We start from the raw sequence: 20,124 nt of genomic DNA on the forward strand, positions 1-20,124 counted from the left end.
ATGCTGGGCTTGGGAAGCTCTGGGAGGGGTGGAGTAGCTGGGATCATCCCTGAAGGAAAGACAGATGTGAGAGTGGGGGTGGAAGGTGGGAAAACAGGTGGGGATCCTGCTAGGATATGCAACCAGGGAGAAGGTGGCCAGGGAAGGCTGGAGGCAGAGAGCTTTGACTGCTTCATGGATGGGGTCTTGAAGACACCAGAGGGCACTGGGAATGGGAGGGGGAAGACTGTTGAACTGCAGGTTGAAGAATCACTCTGGTAGCTGCAGTGGAGGGTGAGCTGGAAAGTCAGACTGGGGGTGGTGACCATGTGCAGCAGGGTCAGAGGTGGTGGGGAGGACCCTGGAGACTTAAGATCGTTCTAGAGGGATCTGGGAGGGAGGAGCTGGGCAATCCGACTGCTTGGCGAGACCACTAAAGAGGCGGGAGAGGTGGGGGCTGTGTCATCAGAGACTGAGAGGGCAAGGAGTTGGATTTGGGGTACACTGCATCAAGGCACCTCAGAGACACATAGTGGAGCTACCAGGAGGAGGTGAGCCAGGCTGAACTCCTAGATCAAAAGTCATGCACATACTGGGTGGGAGCCCATGGCCACAGGGTAGAGGGGGAGGTGATCTGGAGCATGAAGGACAAGTTGGGAGACACGGAAACAGGTATGTGAGCAGAAGGGGCTCCAGGTGGTACCAAGAAGCAAGGAATCTAAATCTCAGGGAAAAGAACTGGCCCTGAGGCAGTGGGGTCATCAGAAACCCTGATTCTATACCAGGCTGGCTGACTTGGGAGGCGTTTCTGCAGGTGCTGGCTCTTCAAGGGACTTAAACAACTGCACCTCAGACATTCAGGAATTGACATCCAAGGAGGCGCCCAGTAAGAGAAAGAGGCAAAGAAACAGGCTTCATGCTCAGGTCCTCCCTCTTGCAGGTGTGGGACCCCAGTGACATTTGAGAAATCTTTGCTCAACTGGTGGAATCAGATGAAACATCTGACACATGGAAGTGCAATCTGAACACGGGAGTGTGACTCATAAATCACGGATGCTCTCGTTCTTGGAAAGCAACCCACAGAACGTGGTCATACTGCTCACTGAGCTTCCTGGATCAATACCCAGAAAAACCACTTGGTGATTTAGGGTAACATGTTTACAGGGAGACGCTGAATTTCATCAGCTCCCAGCATGCTCCACTCTAGGGGATAAAGGCCATTCAAGAAGTAGAGAGGGCTGGAATTTTAAGATCTGAGTTTCTGAGAATAAAAGGAGAAAAGTTACACACTGCAAAACCTCCCTAGCTCTGCAGGGCACTGCTGGCTTGGGGGCACGCCCAGTGTGAAACTCTCTCAGGGGCAGGGTGATTTTGCAGACAGAATCTACTGTTTACTGCAGCCTGGAGCCCTGACCTCCTCTCTCCCACGCTGGCCTACTTCTCAGGGTGCTCTGATAATGAGGTGTTTTTCCTCACATCAATAAACTAATAAGGTGGCGACTGGACTCAGCTGTTTAAGCGCAGATGGAGGGGGTGGTCAGGGAGCAGGGGCACTAGGAGCTCAGGTTAGTAGGATAATAATCCCCAAGAGCCACGGAAGCCAATTAAGCATGCAGCTTTCAAGTCATTCCCATGAGGGATGCCTCACTTTGAATGAAGGTTTGGATAAATGAACTAAAAGGTGTCAGCAAGATGCTGTCTGCAGAGGCTCATCCAGAAGGGGCTGGGAGGGAGCACTCAGACGGCGCCTGCAGCACAGTGCCTGCATCTGGGGACAGGGTTAAGGTGCCTGCACCTGGAAACAGAGCCACTCTCCTTTGTTTTTAAACCAGAGGTGCCACAAGTCAAACCCAGGCCCACACATTTACAGCGATGCTCATAAAACATATCTCGTCGCAGAGTGACGACGGGTCCCTAAGTCATATCTGCTAATTCAGAAGCTGAGGCACATGTGTGAGTAGGTGAAGCCATAGCTTCATTATGGCTTTGGTACTGGAAATGGTGATGGTCTTGTTCGTGTAGAACGACCTCTGTCTGGAAGAGGCTGCCACACAGGTGGGAACCACAATAATGTTTTCAGGTCATGTCCACCCTCACTCTCAGGGCTCAGCAACTGTCCTTTTGGAACTGGCTTACAATCACCCCCATCCGCCATCCCAGCCCTCTCTGTATCTACATCTGGGGCTGGAGAGCTGGGGATCTGCAGGGTGCTGACTTTTCAGGATGCTGAGACAGTGGTCACCAGCTGCCCACTCTCCCTCCCAACTTGGCCAAGTGCCCTCTTAAAAGAGAAAACAGTCCTTGAAACTACAAAGGCCCAGACACACTGCACACACAGACTGGGGGGAAGCTCCCCTGAGACATGCAGGGCTCCAGCAGCCCACACTCCACACGGCTGCTTTTCAAGGGCCCTCTCTCGTCTCTCTGTTTTCTCCCAGATCAAGCTACAGGTTTGACATATTAAGGCCAGCATAGAAAGAGGGTGGAGATGAGGAAGAGCATGAATACGAAATGGTTTTTTCCTAAGCAAGCCCCCCTGCAACTGCACACCTGTATAAATATATATATATATATATATATATATATATATATATATATATATATGCATTTTTTTTCCTTCTTCTTAGTAGGGAAAAGTCCCCCACTACCACAAATTAGGCAGTCGACTTTCCCACATTTAGGAAAACCACAGAGATCAGCATATCTGGAGTACAATGGATAAGCCTCACGCTGGGAAAACCATCTTCATGATCATTGTATCAGGGAATTATATTTTTAACATGAGAAAAAGGGAGGGAGGTGAGGAAGAGAAGAAAAGCAAACAGAGATGAGGAAGCAAGTACACAGTTCACTGTGGTTGAAGATGCAGTCTGCAAACTGATTTCAGGAGGCAGCAGAGATCAAGCCGAGTCCAGAGACCACAGACTCTGGCTTCTGCGAGGGTAAGTTCACAAGGCAAGGGCAGGTGCGCCCCCTCAGAATATTCTAGCAAAGAATGCTGTGGGGGAAGCCCTACCTTCATTCTCCTTAATGCAGGTTATAAAGTCTGTCTCCTGGGGAGCAGGAAGACACAAACAGCACAGATCAACAGACCACCAGACACGACGCATCAAATGAGGCCCAACCAGCAGGACAGTCCTGAGCAATGTCACCAGTGGACACAGCCATTCATGTTCTGATGTGAATACGGAGAAAACCACAGAGGGAGGGTCCTGTTTCCTGTCCTTGGGTTGCAGAATTCACTCCCTGGGATGAGGAAAGGATGCCGGAGAGGTGAGCCAGGTTCACACAAGAGACAGCAGCACTGAACTGCGCCCTGACCCACTGCCACCAGAACATTAGAATCGTCTCCAGACAGATACAGGACTACTTTGAACTGTTTATACACCCAGAGTCTTAACAATGCTTGTGGCCATAAAACTAGTAGTGCCTGAGAAAATAACCCCAGAGTGAGGGTTCTGCTCACTGCACACAAGAGCTCAATGTTCTTAAAACCCAGGGGCACAGTCCCTCCCAGGCAGTTAAAGATGTATGTCTGTCTGCACAACTCAAAGGCCTGGCACAATGGCCTTCCCACTTGCCAAGTGCAGTAAGATAAAATTTACAAATGTAGGGATTTCCCAGGCAATCCAGAGGTTAGGACTCAGTGTTTTCACTGCCGTGGCCCTGGATTCAATGCCAAGTTGGGGAACTAAGATCTCCCAAGCCACATGGTGTGGTCAAAACAAAACAAAACAAAAATTTGTGCATGTATTACAGTTCAGTTCACTCAGTTGGGTCTGACTCTTTGCGATCCCATGGACTGCAGCATGGCAGGCTTCCTTGTCCATCAGTAACTCCTGGAGCTTACTCAAACTCATGTCCATCAAGTCGGTGATGTCATCCAACCATCTCATCATCTATTGTCCCCTTCTCCCACCTTCAATCTTTCCCAGCATCAGGCTCTTTTCCAACGAGTCAGTTCTTTGCATCAGGTGCCCAAAGTATTGGATTTTCAGCTTCAGGATCAGTCCTTCCAATGAATATTCAGGGTTGATTTCCTTTAGGATCAACTGGTTGGATCTCCTTGGAGTCCAAGGTACTCTCAAGAGTCTTCTCTACACCACAGTTCAAAAGCATCAATTCTTCAGCACTCAGATTTCTTTATAGTCCAACTCTCACATCCATACATGATTACTGGAAAAACCACAGCTTTAACTAGACGGACCTTTGTTGGCAAAGTAATGTCTCAGCTTTTTAATATGCTGTTTAGGTTGGTCATAACTTTCCTTCCAAGGAGTAAGCGTCTTTCAATTTCATGGCTGCAGTCACCATCTGCAGTGATTTTGGAGCCCCCAAAAATAAAGTCTCTCACTGTTTCCACTGTTTCCCCATCTATTTGCAATGAAGTGATGGGACCATATGCCATGATCTTAGTTTTCTGAATGTTGAGTTTTAAGCTAACTTTTTCACTCTCCTCTTTCACTTTTATCAAGAGGCTCTGTAGTTCTTCGCTTTTTGTCATAAGGATGGTGTCATCTGCATATCTGAGGTTATTGATATTTCTCCTGGCAACCTTGATTTCAGCTTGTGCTTCATCCAGCCCAGCATTTCGCATGATGTATTCTGCATGTTGGAGAAGGCAATGGCAACCCACTCCAGTACTCTTGCCGGGAAAATCCCATGGGCGGAGGAGCCTGGTAGGCTGCAGTCCATGGGGTCACTAGGAGTCGGATACGACTGAGTGATTTCACTTTCCCTTTTCACTTTCATGGATTGGAGAAGGAAATGGCAACCCACTCCAGTATTCTTGCCTGGAGAATCCCAGGGACAGCAGAGCCTGGTGGGTTGCCGTCTATGGGGTCGCAGAGAGTCGGACATGACTGAAGTGACTTGGCAGCAGCAGCAGCAGCATTCTGCCTATAAGTTAAATAAGCAGGGTGACAATATACAGTCTTGACGTATTCCTTTTCCATTTGGAACCAGTCCAATGTTGCATGTCCAGTTCTAACTGTTGCTTCTTGACCTGCACACAGATTTCTCAGGAGGCAGGTAAGGTGGTCTGGTATTCCCATCTCTTGAAGAGTTTTCCACAGTTTGTTGTGATCCACACAGTCAAAGGCTTTGGCATAGTCAATAAAGCAGAAATAGATGTTTTTCTGGAACTCTTGTTTTTCCTATGTTCCAACAGATGTTGGCAATTTGATCTCTGGTTCCTCTGCCTTTTCTGAATCCAGTTTGAACATCTGGAAGTTTACAATTCACGTACTGTTGAAGCGTGGCTTGGAGAACTTTGAGCATTACTTTGCTAGCATGCGAGATAAGTGCAACTGTGCGGTAGTTTGAACATTCGTTGGCATTGCCTTTCTTTGGGATTGGAATAAAAACTGACCTTTTCCTGTCCTGTGGCCACTGCTGAGTTTTCCAAATTTGCTGGCATATTGAGTAGCAGCACTTCCAAAGCATCTTCTTTTAGGATTTGAAGTAGCTCAACTGGAATTCCATCTCCTCCACTAGCTTTGTTTGTAGTGATGCTTCCTAAGGCCCATTTGACTTCGCATTCCAGGATGTCTGACTCTAGGTGAGTGATCACACCATCGTGGTTATCTGGGTCATGAAGATCTTTTTTGTATAGTTCTTCCTCCGTGTCCTGTTGCCACCTCTTCTTGATATCTTCTGCTTCTGTTAGGTCCATACTGTTTCTGTCCTTTATTGTGCCCATCTTTGCATGAAATGTTCCCTTGGTATCTCTAATTTTCTTGAAGAGATCTCTAGTCTTTCCCATTCTATTGTTTTCCTCTATTTCTTTTCATTGATCACTGAGGAAGGCTTTCTTATCTTTCCTTGCTATTCTTTGGAACTCTGCATTCAGATGGGTGTCACTTTCCTTTTCTTCTTTGCCTTCAGCTTCTCTTCTTTTCTCAGCTATTTGTAAGGCCTCCTCAGACAACCATTTTGCCTTTTTGCATTTCTTTTTCTTGGAGATGGTCTTGATTACTCCCTCCTGTATAATGTCACGAAGCTCTGTCCATAGTTCTTCAGGCACTTTGTCTATCAGACCTAACCCCTTGAATCTGTTTGCCACTTCCACTGTATAATCGTAAGGGATTTGATTTTAAGTCATACCTGAATGGTGTAGTGGTTTTCCCTACTTTCTTCAATTCAAGTCTGAATTTGGCAATAAGGAGTTCATGATCTGAGCCACAGTCATCTCCTGGTCTTGTTTTTGCTGACTGTATAGAGCTTCTCCATCTTCAGCTGCTAAGAATATAATCAGTCTGATTTCAGTATTGACCATCTGGTGAGGTCCATGTGTAGAGTCTTCTCTTGTGTTGATGGAAGAGGGTACTTGGTATGACCAGTGTGTTCTCTTGACAAAAGTCTATTAGCGTTTGCCCTGCTTCATTCTGTACTCCTGGCAAAAGTCTATTAGCCTTTGCCCTGCTTCATTCCATACTCCAAGGCCAAATTTGCCTGTTACTCCAGCTATCTCTTGACTTCCTACTTTTGCATTCCAGTCCCCTATAATGAAAAGGACATCTTTTTTGGGTGTTAGTTCTAGAAGGTCTTGTAGGTCTTCATAGAACGGTTCAACTTCAGCTTTTGGTTGGGGCATAGACTTAGATTAATGTGATAGTGAATGGTTTGCCTTGGAAATGAACAGAGATCATTCTTTCGTTTTTGAGACTGCATCCAAGTACTGCATTTCAGACTCTTTTAGTTGACTATGAGGGTTACTCCATTTCTTCTAAGGGATTCTGGCCCGCAGTAATAAATATAATGGTCATCTGAGTTAAATTCACCCATTCCATTCCATTTTAGTTCAGTGATTCCTAAAATGTCGATGTTCACTCTTGCCTTCTCCTGTTTGACCACTCCAATTTACCTTGATTCATGGACCTAACATTCCATGTTCCTATGCAATATTGCTCTTTACAGGATTGAACTTTACCTCTGTCACCAGTCACATCCACAACTGGGTGTTGTTTTTGCTTTGGCTCCATCCCTTCATTCTTTCTGGAGTTATTTCTCCACTGATCTCCAGTAGCATATTGGGCACCTACTGACCTGGGGAGTTCATCTTTCACTGTCCTATCTTTTTGCCTTTTCATACTGTTCATGGGGTTCTCACAGCAAGAATACTAAAGTGGTTTGCCATTCCCTTCTCCAGTGGACCACATTTTGTCAGAACTCTCCACCATGACCTGTCAGTCTTGGGTGGCCCTACACGGCATGGCTCACAGTTTCATTGAGTTAGACAAGGCTGTGGTCTATGTGTATTTAAAGGCTCAAAAATCAATATGCCATAGAAAGGTATAGAATGAGAAGCTTTTTTCCATCTCCTGTCCCTGTAAGGGGTACAGGGAGTCAGCGTATCATATCTTAACATAGAAAATGTGACACCTGGGTCAAAATGAAAATAAATATTAAATTAAATGTAAGCTTAAAAAACCACTCTTCCACCATTATGTTTAATTGCCTTACTAGTTTCTTATATAGTCTCTTGACTAAACATAAGTAAATATGAATATACAGACCAAACTGCTCTCTCCTTAAGCACACGACCTCCTCCACCTGGGGTCTGCCTCTTGCATTTCCTCACCTAGGAGGTCTTGCCATTTGGGCCCACAGAGAGCCTTCTACATCTTCACAGCTAATGCACAACATCCCACTGCAGAGGAGCACTGCTCACATACCCAGTCTCCTGTGGTGCTGGGACCTGTGATCTGAACCAGTCCCTTGTGATTATACACACTATTGCCATGAATAAACTTCTACATGCTATTTCATACATCTGCAGATAAACCTGTTAAATTGTGCTCCCAAACATGACATTGCTAGATCAAAGGGTAAATGCATTTCTAATTTTGACAGATACTACCATTCTATATTTTCACAACAGAGCACATTGTAAAATATTTGAATTTTTGCCAATCTGAGAAGTGAAAAGTGGTATTTCAGTGTAGTCTTACTGTGTACTTATTAGGAAAAAGATTGAGCATTTTCATAAATCTAAAGGCCATTTGTATTCTGCTTTCTGTGAACTGTTGGTTTGTGTCCATTGACCATTAGATTGCTAGTGTTTTTCTTGACTTCAACGAGCTCTTTATATATTAAGGAGGCTAGTTTGTCCATAATCCAGCACCACAATGCTCTTTATGATGGTGCCTTCAGAGTTAATTTTGAGAATATGTAGGATTAATTCCTACACATATTTCCCTGGCTATTTCTATTTACTTCTCCATAGGATGTTTAGAAAATGTCTAGTTTCAGACAAAAAAGCCTGCGGGTGATTTTGGAAGGATTATATTAAAGTTTAAATTAATTCAGGAACACTGATATATTTATGATGATGAATCTTTCTGTAAGTGAACAGGGATGCTTTTACTTGCTCAAGTTGATTCTTGTGTTCTTCAGGATTTTTTTTTGGCTGCTCCTCGTGGCATGCAGAATCTTAGTTTTCTGACTAGTGATCAAACCCATGCCTTCTGCAGTGGAAGCTTGGCGCCCTAACCACTGGACTGCCAGGGAATTCCCAGGAATGCTTAAAGTTTTCTTCACAGAGGATTTTCATGTTTCAGGTCAAGTTTATTTCCAGTTTTAGGATTCTTTTATAAATGGGGGTGCATCTATCTTTTTTCCTTGCATTTATCTTTTAACTGGTTGTTTCTTTTGACTTCTGTGTATTAAAGTCTTTAACCTCACTAAGTTCTCCTATTAGTCCCATTTAATTTATTCCATTGGGTTTTCTAGGCACATAATCATATCATTTGCAAACTCTAATGGCTTCGCTTCTACCTTTAAAATTTTTATGTCTTTAGTCTCTTTGTCTTGTCTAATTGTATTAACTGATAGAGACAATGTCGGCTAACAACCTCGCCATTCAATTCTCCACCTGCTCAAGCCTATCAGAGAGATGGTCAGTTCCTGTGCACCCACCCACCGGCCCTGGGGCCTTCAGCTCTGCTCTGGACTGATTTTGGTCAAGGCCTAATGAGCTGCCTCCATGCTGGAGAGGCCTTGCTGCTGGGCTGCACCCCATTACCCAGAACACAGCTGTGATTCCTAGGACTTATTTTAACCATCTGATATATTTCTATAGCATAGATCTAGTAATAATATCATCCCTGCCAGACCCTAAAACCACCAGCCCTCAGGGTCACACTGAGCCCCATCATACAAGGTCCCCTGCCTGGTGCCAGACTCAGGGGTGGCAGGACTGAACAGTGTTTCTGAAGAAGCCCACCCCAAGGGCCTCCTCCCCTGCACAGGAGCTCTTGCACACTGGACTGTCTTTGCTGTTACTGCCTTCGTGTGTGTACACCTCTGCTCACGGCACCCTCACTTCCCACTGGAGGCAGAGTGCCCTCCCTCCCCAGCCATCCCTCCCACCTTCCTCTTTGATCCCAATTTGAGTCGCTGCCTTTGGATTAGCTCTTTGCACCTTCTACCTTCTCTGCTAGACTTCCAGCTCTTTGAGGACAAGGACTCACAATGCAGCCTTTCTACCAGAGGCCCAGTGAGTGTTTGCTGACTGCATAAACGAACTGACGTGTGCACCAAGAAGTAGGCCAGTTCCTAACCGTGTGCAAGTCACATCCACTAGCTGCCGCCCCATGAAACAAGGAGGGAACAAACCTCCCTGGATCAGTGCTGCTGAGGTCCAGCCTGTCCCTGATCCTGGAACCCGGGTCACTGCCAGGTGCAAAGAACATGCCCAGGAGTACTGGGCAAGAAAGGTGCCTGAGCTGGTGCTTACTGGGCCAATCAACCCAGCCTTGATTTCAGGCTCCACACAAACTGTGATTGCCCTTTTATAAAACTTTTGAGACTTGGCCGTGTGGGCTGTGCTTTCTTGCTGACCAGCCTCTGCCCACCCACCCACCCTCAAATGAAATCAGTACTGCAGAGCTGTTGATTAATGCAGCCTGACAATTAATCACGCAGCCCTCTAGTCTCTGAATTGCCCTTGGCGACAGACTGATGCATTGGGAAGTCCCCTGCAGCCTGAGTCACTGCACCCATTCATCCTGCAAAAGGGCGATCTGTCACCTTCCCAGCAGCACACGGTCCAATCTGCCAGTGTGGGCCAAGTCGCCTGTGTGGGGAGGGCAGGTGACAGCTTCCTGCGTCCCTCCTCTGTCTTTTCACTTCACTCTTGGCAACTACAGGGATCTGAACAACTGCCTCCTCCAGACCGACAGACCGACAGAGACAACCCAGCTGCAACCTGACCTGTCATCAGTGAGCATGTCCAGCAGGGCCTGGCCTCCTCCCAGGTGGCTGGTCTTGGGGCTGAACCAGCATCAGGACAGGCAGACTCAGTTCCTGGGACGCGAGTGAGGTCTCTGCTTTGCTGGCCCACAGCTCTCCAGGGACCCCAGGAGGGTGGATCCGACTCTCCTTCCAGAGGGAAAACCCACTCCCAGGGCTTCTGAAAAGCAGCCACCTCAATTAACCAGGAAGACAACTGAGAAGAGGCCATTCTGAACAATGCTATTTTACCAAAAAACTCTTTGTTCCAGAAAATCCATGGCAGGGGACTGTAGATGATCCCTTCCTTCCTGCTAGTGTTGGAGGGTCCTCTGAGGAGGCAAGGGGCGAGTGTGGTTCACTGTGGAGATGGGGACACTGTCCAGTGGCGGCTCTGGCAAGTGCTTGTTGACCTGGGTCATCTAGGAGGCCGCCACTTTCTTACCAAGCTGTACTATGTTGATGTAAGGTATTAACAAGAGGGGAAACTGCGTTTGGGACATATGGGAACTCTATTTACTATTAAGTTTTCTTTAAAATTATGATAAAAAGACATTTTATTAAAATACAAACTATAGGAATAAGGCAGGACACAAACAAACTCCTGGCACAGAAGATGTGTTTGCCCCAGGTCCTCACAGGACCAGCCCCATGGGCTGCTCTGCCTTCAGCGATGGAGCATTAAGAAAGCAGGTTTTGAATAGCAGATCCTCTGGCCCATGTGATCACATTCTGATATGGGTGATGATCACCAGATGGTCAATACTGAAATCAGACTGATTATATTCTTAGCAGCTGAAGATGGAGAAGCTCTATACAGTCAGCAAAAACAAGACCAGGAGATGACTGTGGCTCAGATCATGAACTCCTTATTGCCAAATTCAGACTTGAATTGAAGAAAGTAGGGAAAACCACTACACCATTCAGGTATGACTTAAAATCAAATCCCTTACGATTATACAGTGGAAGTGGCAAACAGATTCAAGGGGTTAGGTCTGATAGACAAAGTGCCTGAAGAACTATGGACAGAGCTTCGTGACATTATACAGGAGGGAGTAATCAAGACCATCTCCAAGAAAAAGAAATGCAAAAAGGCAAAATGGTTGTCTGAGGAGGCCTTACAAATAGCTGAGAAAAGAAGAGAAGCTGAAGGCAAAGAAGAAAAGGAAAGTGACACCCATCTGAATGCAGAGTTCCAAAGAATAGCAAGGAAAGATAAGAAAGCCTTCCTCAGTGATCAATGAAAAGAAATAGAGGAAAACAATAGAATGGGAAAGACTAGAGATCTCTTCAAGAAAATTAGAGATACCAAGGGAACATTTCATGCAAAGATGGGCACAATAAAGGACAGAAACAGTATGGACCTAACAGAAGCAGAAGATATCAAGAAGAGGTGGCAACAGGACACGGAGGAAGAACTATACAAAAAAGATCTTCATGACCCAGATAACCACGATGGTGTGATCACTCACCTAGAGTCAGACATCCTGGAATGCGAAGTCAAATGGGCCTTAGGAAGCATCACTACAAACAAAGCTAGTGGAGGAGATGGAATTCCAGTTGAGCTACTTCAAATCCTAAAAGAAGATGCTTTGGAAGTGCTGCTACTCAATATGCCAGCAAATTTGGAAAACTCAGCAGTGGCCACAGGACAGGAAAAGGTCAGTTTTTATTCCAATCCCAAAGAAAGGCAATGCCAACGAATGTTCAAACTACCGCACAGTTGCACTTATCTCGCATGCTAGCAAAGTAATGCTCAAAGTTCTCCAAGCCACGCTTCAACAGTACGTGAATTGTAAACTTCCAGATGTTCAAACTGGATTCAGAAAAGGCAGAGGAACCAGAGATCAAATTGCCAACATCTGTTGGAACATAGGAAAAACAAGAGTTCCAGAAAAACATCTATTTCTGCTTTATTGACTATGCCAAAGCCTTTGACTGTGTGGATCACAACAAACTGTGGAAAACTCTTCAAGAGATGGGAATACCAGACCACCTTACCTGCCTCCTGAGAAATCTGTGTGCAGGTCAAGAAGCAACAGTTACAACCGGACATGGACAATGGACTGGTTCCAAATTGGAAAAGGAATACGTCAAGGCTGTATATTGTCACCTTGCTCATTTAACTTATATGCAGAGTACATCATGTGAAATGCCAGGTTGGATGAAGCACAAGCTGAAATCAAGATTGCCGAGAGAAATATCAATAACCTCAGATATGCAGAAGACACCATCCTTATGGCAGAAAGAGAAGAGGAACTAAAGAGCCTAGTGATAAAAGTAAAATAAGAGAGTAAAATAGCTGGCTTAAAACTCAACATTCAAAAAACTAAGATTATGGTATCTGGTCCCATCATTTCATGGCAAACAGATGGGGAAACAATGGAGACAGTGAGAGACTTTATTTTTGGGGGCTCCAAAATCACTGCAGATGGTGACTGCAGCCATGAAATTGAAAGACGCTTGCTCTTTGGAAGAAAAGCTATGACCAACCTAGACAGCACATTAAAAAGCTGAGACATTACTTTGCCAACAAAGTCTGTCTAGTCAAAACTATGAATTTTTCCAGTAGTCGTGTATGGATGTAAGAGTTGGACCATAAAGAAAGCTGAGCGCTGAAGAACTGATGCTTTTGAACTATGTTGTTGGAGAAGACTCTTGAGAGTCCCTTGGACTCCAAGGAGACCCAACCAGTTGATCCTAAAGGAAATCAACTCTGAATATTCATTGGAAGGACTGATGCTGAAGCTCCAATACTTTGGGCACCTGATGCGAAGAACTGACTCATTGGAAAAGAGCCTGATGCTGGGAAAGACTGAAGGCAGGAGAAGAAGGGGACGACAGAGGATGAGATGGTTGAATGGTGTCATTGACTTGATGGACATGAGTTTGAGCAAGCTCTGGTGATGAGTTGGTGATGGACAGGAAAGCCTGGCGTGCTGCAGCCCATGGGATCACAAGGAGTTGGACACAATTGAGCAACTGAACTGAACTGAGTGACGTGAGTCATCTTTGGATGGAGGAGGAAGCTAATCCACCTCACTTTTTCAACTGTGAGCTGGAAGTGGGGAGATGGAAACAAGAAGGGATACAGGTACAGGAAGAGAGGCTGTGAACATCAGTGAGCTGGGATGACATCACCGCAGTGAGAACAGTACAAGTTTTGAGACTGGGAAGGAGAACTAGCACAGATGTTGGGTGGGGGGAGGGAATGGTTACTGAAATAAAACTCTGCTAATCCCTGATCTGCTTTTTACTCACACAACATGTTTCTTCTTGGGACCAGGAGAGCTGGTACATACAGTGAAGCTCTTTGTGTCCCCAAATCTGGATTTCCTTCATCTATACTGACATACAAGGTTTTTCCAAATTCAGTGACATTGTGTCCTTGGAGTCCCCTGGTGGCACTATAAATAAAAATTTATTAGCTGTAACTAGGGAAGGTCTGCCTGAATTACATATTAACTGTGTCTATGAGAAAAACCTCAATTAACTGGAATTTAGTTTACAGAAATCTTTTATTGTCTCCCTTCTCTTGATCTTGTTAATGAGCAGAAAGACAGATAATAACAAACCCTTTGTTGGCCAAGTGATGTCTCTGCATGATGTATAATCTTTTTAAAATATATTGTTGACTCTGATTTGCTAAATTTTGATTTACAATTTTTGCATTTGTCTTCCCCAAGGATATGGATCTGTAGTTTTCTTAATCTGGTTTTTGGTATAAAGGCAAGGCAAATCTCATAGGATGATATGGGAAGATGCTTCTTTGCCATCCATATATTTCTTCATTAACGACTGGGTAGAATTCAACAATGAAGCCATCTGAACCTGGAGCTTTCATTGCAGGAAAGTTTTAAATCACAAATCGAAGTTTAAAACTAGATACAGTGCTATTCAGATTATTTGTCTTCTTAAGGAAGCAGCTTGTGTCATTCAAGGAGTTAATTTCATCAAAGCGATCAAAAACTGTGGCATCAAGTTGGTCATAAATTCCTTCACTATACCTTCAACATCTCCAGAACCTGTGATGCCATGTCGCTCATTCCTGATTTGGGGTTTTATGTCTTTTTTCTGTTCCCTTCTCAGTCTGAGTAGTTACTGATCTGCTCAAAGAATCTAGCCTTCAGTTAAGTGGACTTCCTCTACTACTTTTCTGTTCTCTTTTGCATTGATCTCTGCAGTGATCGTTTTAAAAATTAATCAATTTGTTTATTTTTGGCTGTGCTGGGTCTTCACTGCGGCACTCAGGCTTTCTCTGGTTGCGGCGAGCAGGGCCTACTCTTCGTTGCAGTATGAGGGCTTCTCCTCATGGTGGCTTCTCTTGGTGCAGAGCATGAGCTCTAGAGCATGGGCTCAGTAGTTGCGAAACATGGGTTTAACTGTTCCATGGCATGTGGGATCTCCCCAGACCAGGGATCAAATCTGTGTCCCCTGCATTGGCAGGCGGGTTCTTAACCACTGGACCACCAGGGAAGTCCCCACAGTGATCTTTACTATTTCCTTTCTCCTACCTACTTTGGGTTTAATCTGCTTTTCTTTCACTAATATCAGGCCCTTTGACCATTTTTTTTTTTTTTTTACTGATTCCTTTGACCATTTTAAGTCAGGGTTTTTTTTGAGTTGTAAGAGGTCCTATGACCCCTTAACAGATAGGTGAGTTGCAAATATTTTCTCCCATTCTAAAGGTGGTTTTTTTTCATTTTGTTGACTGTTTACTTTGTTATGCAAAAGATATTGGTTTGATGCAGCCCATTTATTTTATACATAATAGTTATAATTAGAAATAAATATAATTTAACATATCTATGTTGCTTATAAGTTTATTTATATAATTTATACTTTAATATTATATATTTTATTTTATATATTTATATTGCTTCTTAAAATTTTGTTTTATAATTAAAATATTTTAATAATTTATTTATTATGACAGAGGATGAGATGGTTGGATGGCATCACCGACTCGATGGACATCAGTTTGAGCAAGCTCTGGGAGTTGGTGATGGACAGGGAAGCCTGGTGTGCTGCAGTCCATGGGGTCACAAAAAGTTGGACATGACTAAGCAACTGAACTGAACTGAACCAAATCATTTATTTAAAAGTACACAAGTCTCCAATGTCCCTGATTTTCTTATTATCTATTTTGATTTTGCATTTGATTCCACTATGGTTGTAGAATACACTGTGTAAGATTCCAGTTCTTTTAAATGTGTCCTGGTTTGTTCTATGACACAGGACGAGGTCCATCATGGTGTACACCCCCAGCACGAGGAAAGAACGAGTGGTCTGCAGTCCTATGAAGCGCTGTCCAGCTGGTTGGATGGCCCTGTTCAAGTGTTTGAGAGAATGTCCTTGGTTCCACTTCTACTTGTTCTGTCATTTACTGGAAAGAGAATGCTGGATTCTCCAGGTGTAATCATGGATTATTTACCGCTACCCCACAGTTCCACCAGTTTTCATTTTAAGTGTTTTGAAATACTGTTATTAGGTGAATAAACATTTAGACTGTACTGTTCTCATGATGGGTGAACTCCTTTAGCATCAGCAAACAACTCTGTGTTCCTGGTAATATTCTATGCCCTGAAACCTACTTTGACATATTAATAGGGGCATTCTCGCCTTCTTTGCTTAGTGGTAACACATGTTTTTGCTTTTAATCTATTTGCATCTTACATTGAAAGTACATTTCTTTTAAGAGCATGTAATTTAAAAAAAATCCAATTTGACAGTCTCTGCCCTATAATTGGGTATTTAGACTATTTATATTGTGATTATTTATATATATATATGGTTATGCTTAAATCTATTTTCTTGTTAACATTTTTGGTATATCTCATCTATTCTTTGTTTTCTTTCCCTCCTTTTTTCTTTCATGTTACTTGTATATATTTATGATTTCATTTTATCTCCTTTGTTGGCTAATTGGCTATAGTTTAAAACTTTAGTGATAACTTCAAGGCTTATGGACTACATTTTATCACAGTTCACCTTCAGATGATATTTTATCACTTCAAAGAAGTATGAGAACCTAACAACAATATTTCCTCAATTTCTCTCCTCCCAACCTTTTTGCTATTGTTAGCATACATTTGGGTTTTACGTATGTTACAGGCTCCATAGTACACTGTTATTATTTTTTGATTAAACAGTCAATTATCTTTTAAAGAGATTTTAAAAGCAAGGGTAAGAAAAAAAACACCCACACATTTATCTGTGGAGCACTCTCTGGTGCTCTGAACTCCTTAGTGTCCATGAATGTTTCCTCCTGGTATTATTTTCCTTCTGCTCGAATGGCTTTCTCTAACATTTCCTGTACTGTGGATCTACTAGTGATGAATTCTTTCAGTTTTACATGTCTTTAAAAGTCCTTATTTTGCCTCCATTTTTACAAGATTATTTTCAGTGGGTCAGAATTCTACATTCAGTTCTTCTTCCATGATGTTAAAGATGCAGTCCCATTGTTTTCCTGCTGTCATAGTTTCTGACAAGTGATCCACTATCATCCTTAGCTTCTCTGTTTCCTTTCTTATCGACTGCTTTTGAATTTTAAATTTGTTGTTTTTTAAGCAATTTGATTATCAGGGGCCTTGGTGTAGTTTTCATGTTTCTTGTATTTGGAGTTTGTTGGGTTTCCTGGATCTGCAGGTTTATAGTTTTCATCAAATTTGAACATTTCTTAGCCATTATTTCTTCAAATTTTTTCTGCCAGCCCCTTGTAGGGGCTCCCAGTATACATATAGTTAGTCACCTGCAGTTGTCCCACAACTCAAGGATACGCCTTTAGTTTTATAAAAGGTTTTCTCACTGTGCTTCATCTTGGAGAGTTTTTATTACCATGCCTTTAAGTTCACTAATTTTTCTTCTGCAAAGTTTAATTGGTTGTTATCCCATACTTTTCATGTCACATATCAGAGTTTTCATTTCTAAAAGTTTGAGCTGGGTCCTTTTAATATCTTCCATGTCTCAGTGGAGCTTTTTTATGTGGAACAGACTTCTAATGATTTAATGTCCTTGTCTGCTAATTCGAACACCTGTGAGAGTTCAGAAAAAGTTTCGGTAGGCCAATTTTTCCCCCTCTCATTTTGGATAATATTTTTCTGCTTCTTCATACATCTGGTAAGTTTTGATGGTAGCAGTGAGTGTAGAGTAACATGTTGTATGGGTAATTTGGGAAGAGACCCTCTGGGGCTTCCCGATGGCTCAGGGGTAAAGAATCTGCCTGCAATGCAGAGACACAGGAGATATAGGTTTGACCCCTGGGAAGATCCCCTGGAGGAGGAAATGGCAACTCACTTCAATATTCTTGCCTGAAAAAAATCCCAAACCCCAGAGGAGTCTGGTGGGCTACAGATCACAGGGTCGCAACAGACACAACTACGCACACACCTCTGGGACCCAATTCCTTGGAGATGATCAGGGCACTGAGACCACAAAGGGCTCTCCTAATGTTCAGAGACATGCCTGCATTTAAGTGCCCCCACAAGGTACACTGCCTGCTTCAGCCAAATGGCACATGGTCCTTCTGAGCCTGTAACTCTAGAATTCTAGAATTTCCCTCCTTCCTTCTTCCCAGACTGAGCCTACTTTCTCTAAGGCTGAGGTAATTCCTGCTTCCTGAATCTTTTAGGAGCCCCTCACACAATGGCATGTAGTGTGTGCTCAACATATGCCTGTGGGGTGAGAGGAGGCCCCAGACTCATCTCTCAGCTGGGAATGCAGTCAGAGTGGGGCCCATACCTTCACAACTCTTGGGGAAGAGCCCTGAGGGTGGGCGGCTCCCCAGCACAGGGACAGCTGAGAGCGCTGGGGTGCTGGGACGCCTCACCTGTGCCTCTGTGCAGGTTCATTCACCCCAAGGTGGGCATCCCTGTCACAAACAGCATGTCTTCTGACCCTCATGGTGGCCATGTCAAGGAGCCACTCCAGGAGCTCTGAGATTTGTGGGAGGCACACAGCACGTGAGTACTCAGAGGCCAGATGCCAGCTGGGGAAGGGAGAAGCAAATTCCCAGAAACACATGGAACTTTAATCTCTCAGAAACTTGGACCAGGGTAATCATGAAAAGGAAGGATAAAGTAAACGACGCTCAGTCTCAACTGGAAATGTTAAAAACATTTCCTAGTGCGATGACTGCCTTTAAATAAACAGGTGCAACAAGCTGGTTAAGGCGCTAAGCCATAGGATGGTCCCAGCACCTGCAGGCATTTACAAGAACACTGCAGGCTAAGGCATTTCCAGCTGGGCCCGGAAACAGCTCCTCAAGCATTATTAAACATGTAATTCCTCCAGCATCGAGCAGACATGAACGTAGGCTCCGAGACAGCCTTACAGTACTGCAGTATCTGTGCTGTCGACGAGCCCTCCCATGTTCGGCTCCAGAGACAACCAGGCCCCTTGAGACAAATGTGACCGAGAGGCAGTTTCAAACCAGATCCCTTGTTCTGAAATAAGATGACCAACTGTAAATTCCATGAGAACTCAGCAGCAAAGTGTGGTTCTGAAGGGTCATCTACTTTCACATAAAGAAAAAAGATTAAAAGCAGAAATAGCTACTCTGAAGACTAAAAATAAAGACACTCTCTATTTCCAGGTGCTAAAAGCTACTAAAATACTGATGAGTACAAGAAATGCAGTTGACTGAACATGTTCTGGAGCACTGGTGGTCCCGAGGAGCAGGTTCAGGTGGCCGACCACCACCTTCATGGGCTGGGGTGGAAGGGGGCATCTTTTCTGTCCCTCTCCCCACACTGGGCTTCATGTCCTGGTAGTCTCACCCTTTGTTGCATCCAGAACCTTTGCACATGGTCCCTAATGGCAAGAACAGTGCCAGTGAACTTCTCAACATGTAATACAGGTGACAAAGGTATTGAAGTGCGAGAGAAACAAGGTTCTGAAATAACTTCCCCAGAAAAGCCCTTTTCTTTACATGGTAGCTTGGCTCTTCAGTTAAATTTGATGAAGGGCAAAGTAGAAATGACCAAAAGGTACAGTTTCCTGGGCCCCAAGGCCAGGCTTTCAGATCAGCAACAAAAGGCTTTAGTGTAGCAGAGGCAGGCTGGGTAGAAATGAGGTTTTATCGCTACTCCCTTCCTGCTAAAATTTCTAAAACTGCTTTAAACACTGTGGTCCTGATCTCTGCAACCATACTGCAGGAAGCATTATTACCACAACTTTACAGAGACGCATGTGATGGCTGGGGGAGGTGAAAATGGCTGGCTTAAGAAATCGATGGGAACAGGCTACATCACCAGTGGTCCAGCGAATGCTCCCTGCACTGCACCCCACCCCAGGCACCACTGTCACATGACCAGCCCTCCCACCACATGGCTTCAAACTCGAGAACTCACCTGGCCCTCCTGTCACCTTGGCATCCCTACCCTGGCCCTTCTTGCCCACTGGTTCTCACCTACGTGGCCACCCCCACTCCCTCTGGATGTGAATTCATGTAGCAGCCAGGTCTGTGGCCCCCTCCCACCTGGGTTAACGTTATAATCTCCATTACACTGAAGCACACAAATGCAGCCCTGCCCATGAGATTTCCCCTCTTTTTGAAACGTCACCCTCGTAATAAGTAGGTGTGTGTATTCACAGCAGAGGGTTTGGTCCCCAGTGGAGAGTGTTGAGGGCAGGGACAGCTGAGCCCTGTAATACCTTTGGCCTTCAGCACAGTTCTGAGTATAAGGCCCTGCCAAGGACTTCAGCAGTGGACATGTGATTGCAGGCCTGCAGGTGTGAGGACAGGGGTGGGAAGGTGCTTACTGGGAGTAGAGCTGGAGACGTGGGCTGGGCAGTCACGGCTGAGAAGTGACCAGCACTATGGCCCGAGCCTTACAGGTGACAGCTGGGGCCTCCATGGGACTGTTGCTAGGGTCAGGGCAGGGGATGGAAAAGCATCAACTGGTTGGGGAG

At 44.5% G+C, this 20,124-nt stretch overlaps 1 protein-coding gene across 2 annotated transcripts in view; it reads right to left on the reverse strand.

The window, feature by feature from the left end:
* The window catches only part of RPTOR (regulatory associated protein of MTOR complex 1), a 318,946-nt gene that overhangs the window by 56,846 nt on the left and 241,976 nt on the right, over positions 1-20,124 (reverse strand). The gene's annotated exons all lie outside the window — the stretch shown is intronic.

The sequence above is a fragment of the Dama dama genome, chromosome 5, assembly GCF_033118175.1.
Source record: "Dama dama isolate Ldn47 chromosome 5, ASM3311817v1, whole genome shotgun sequence".
Classification (NCBI taxonomy): Eukaryota; Metazoa; Chordata; class Mammalia; order Artiodactyla; family Cervidae; genus Dama; species Dama dama.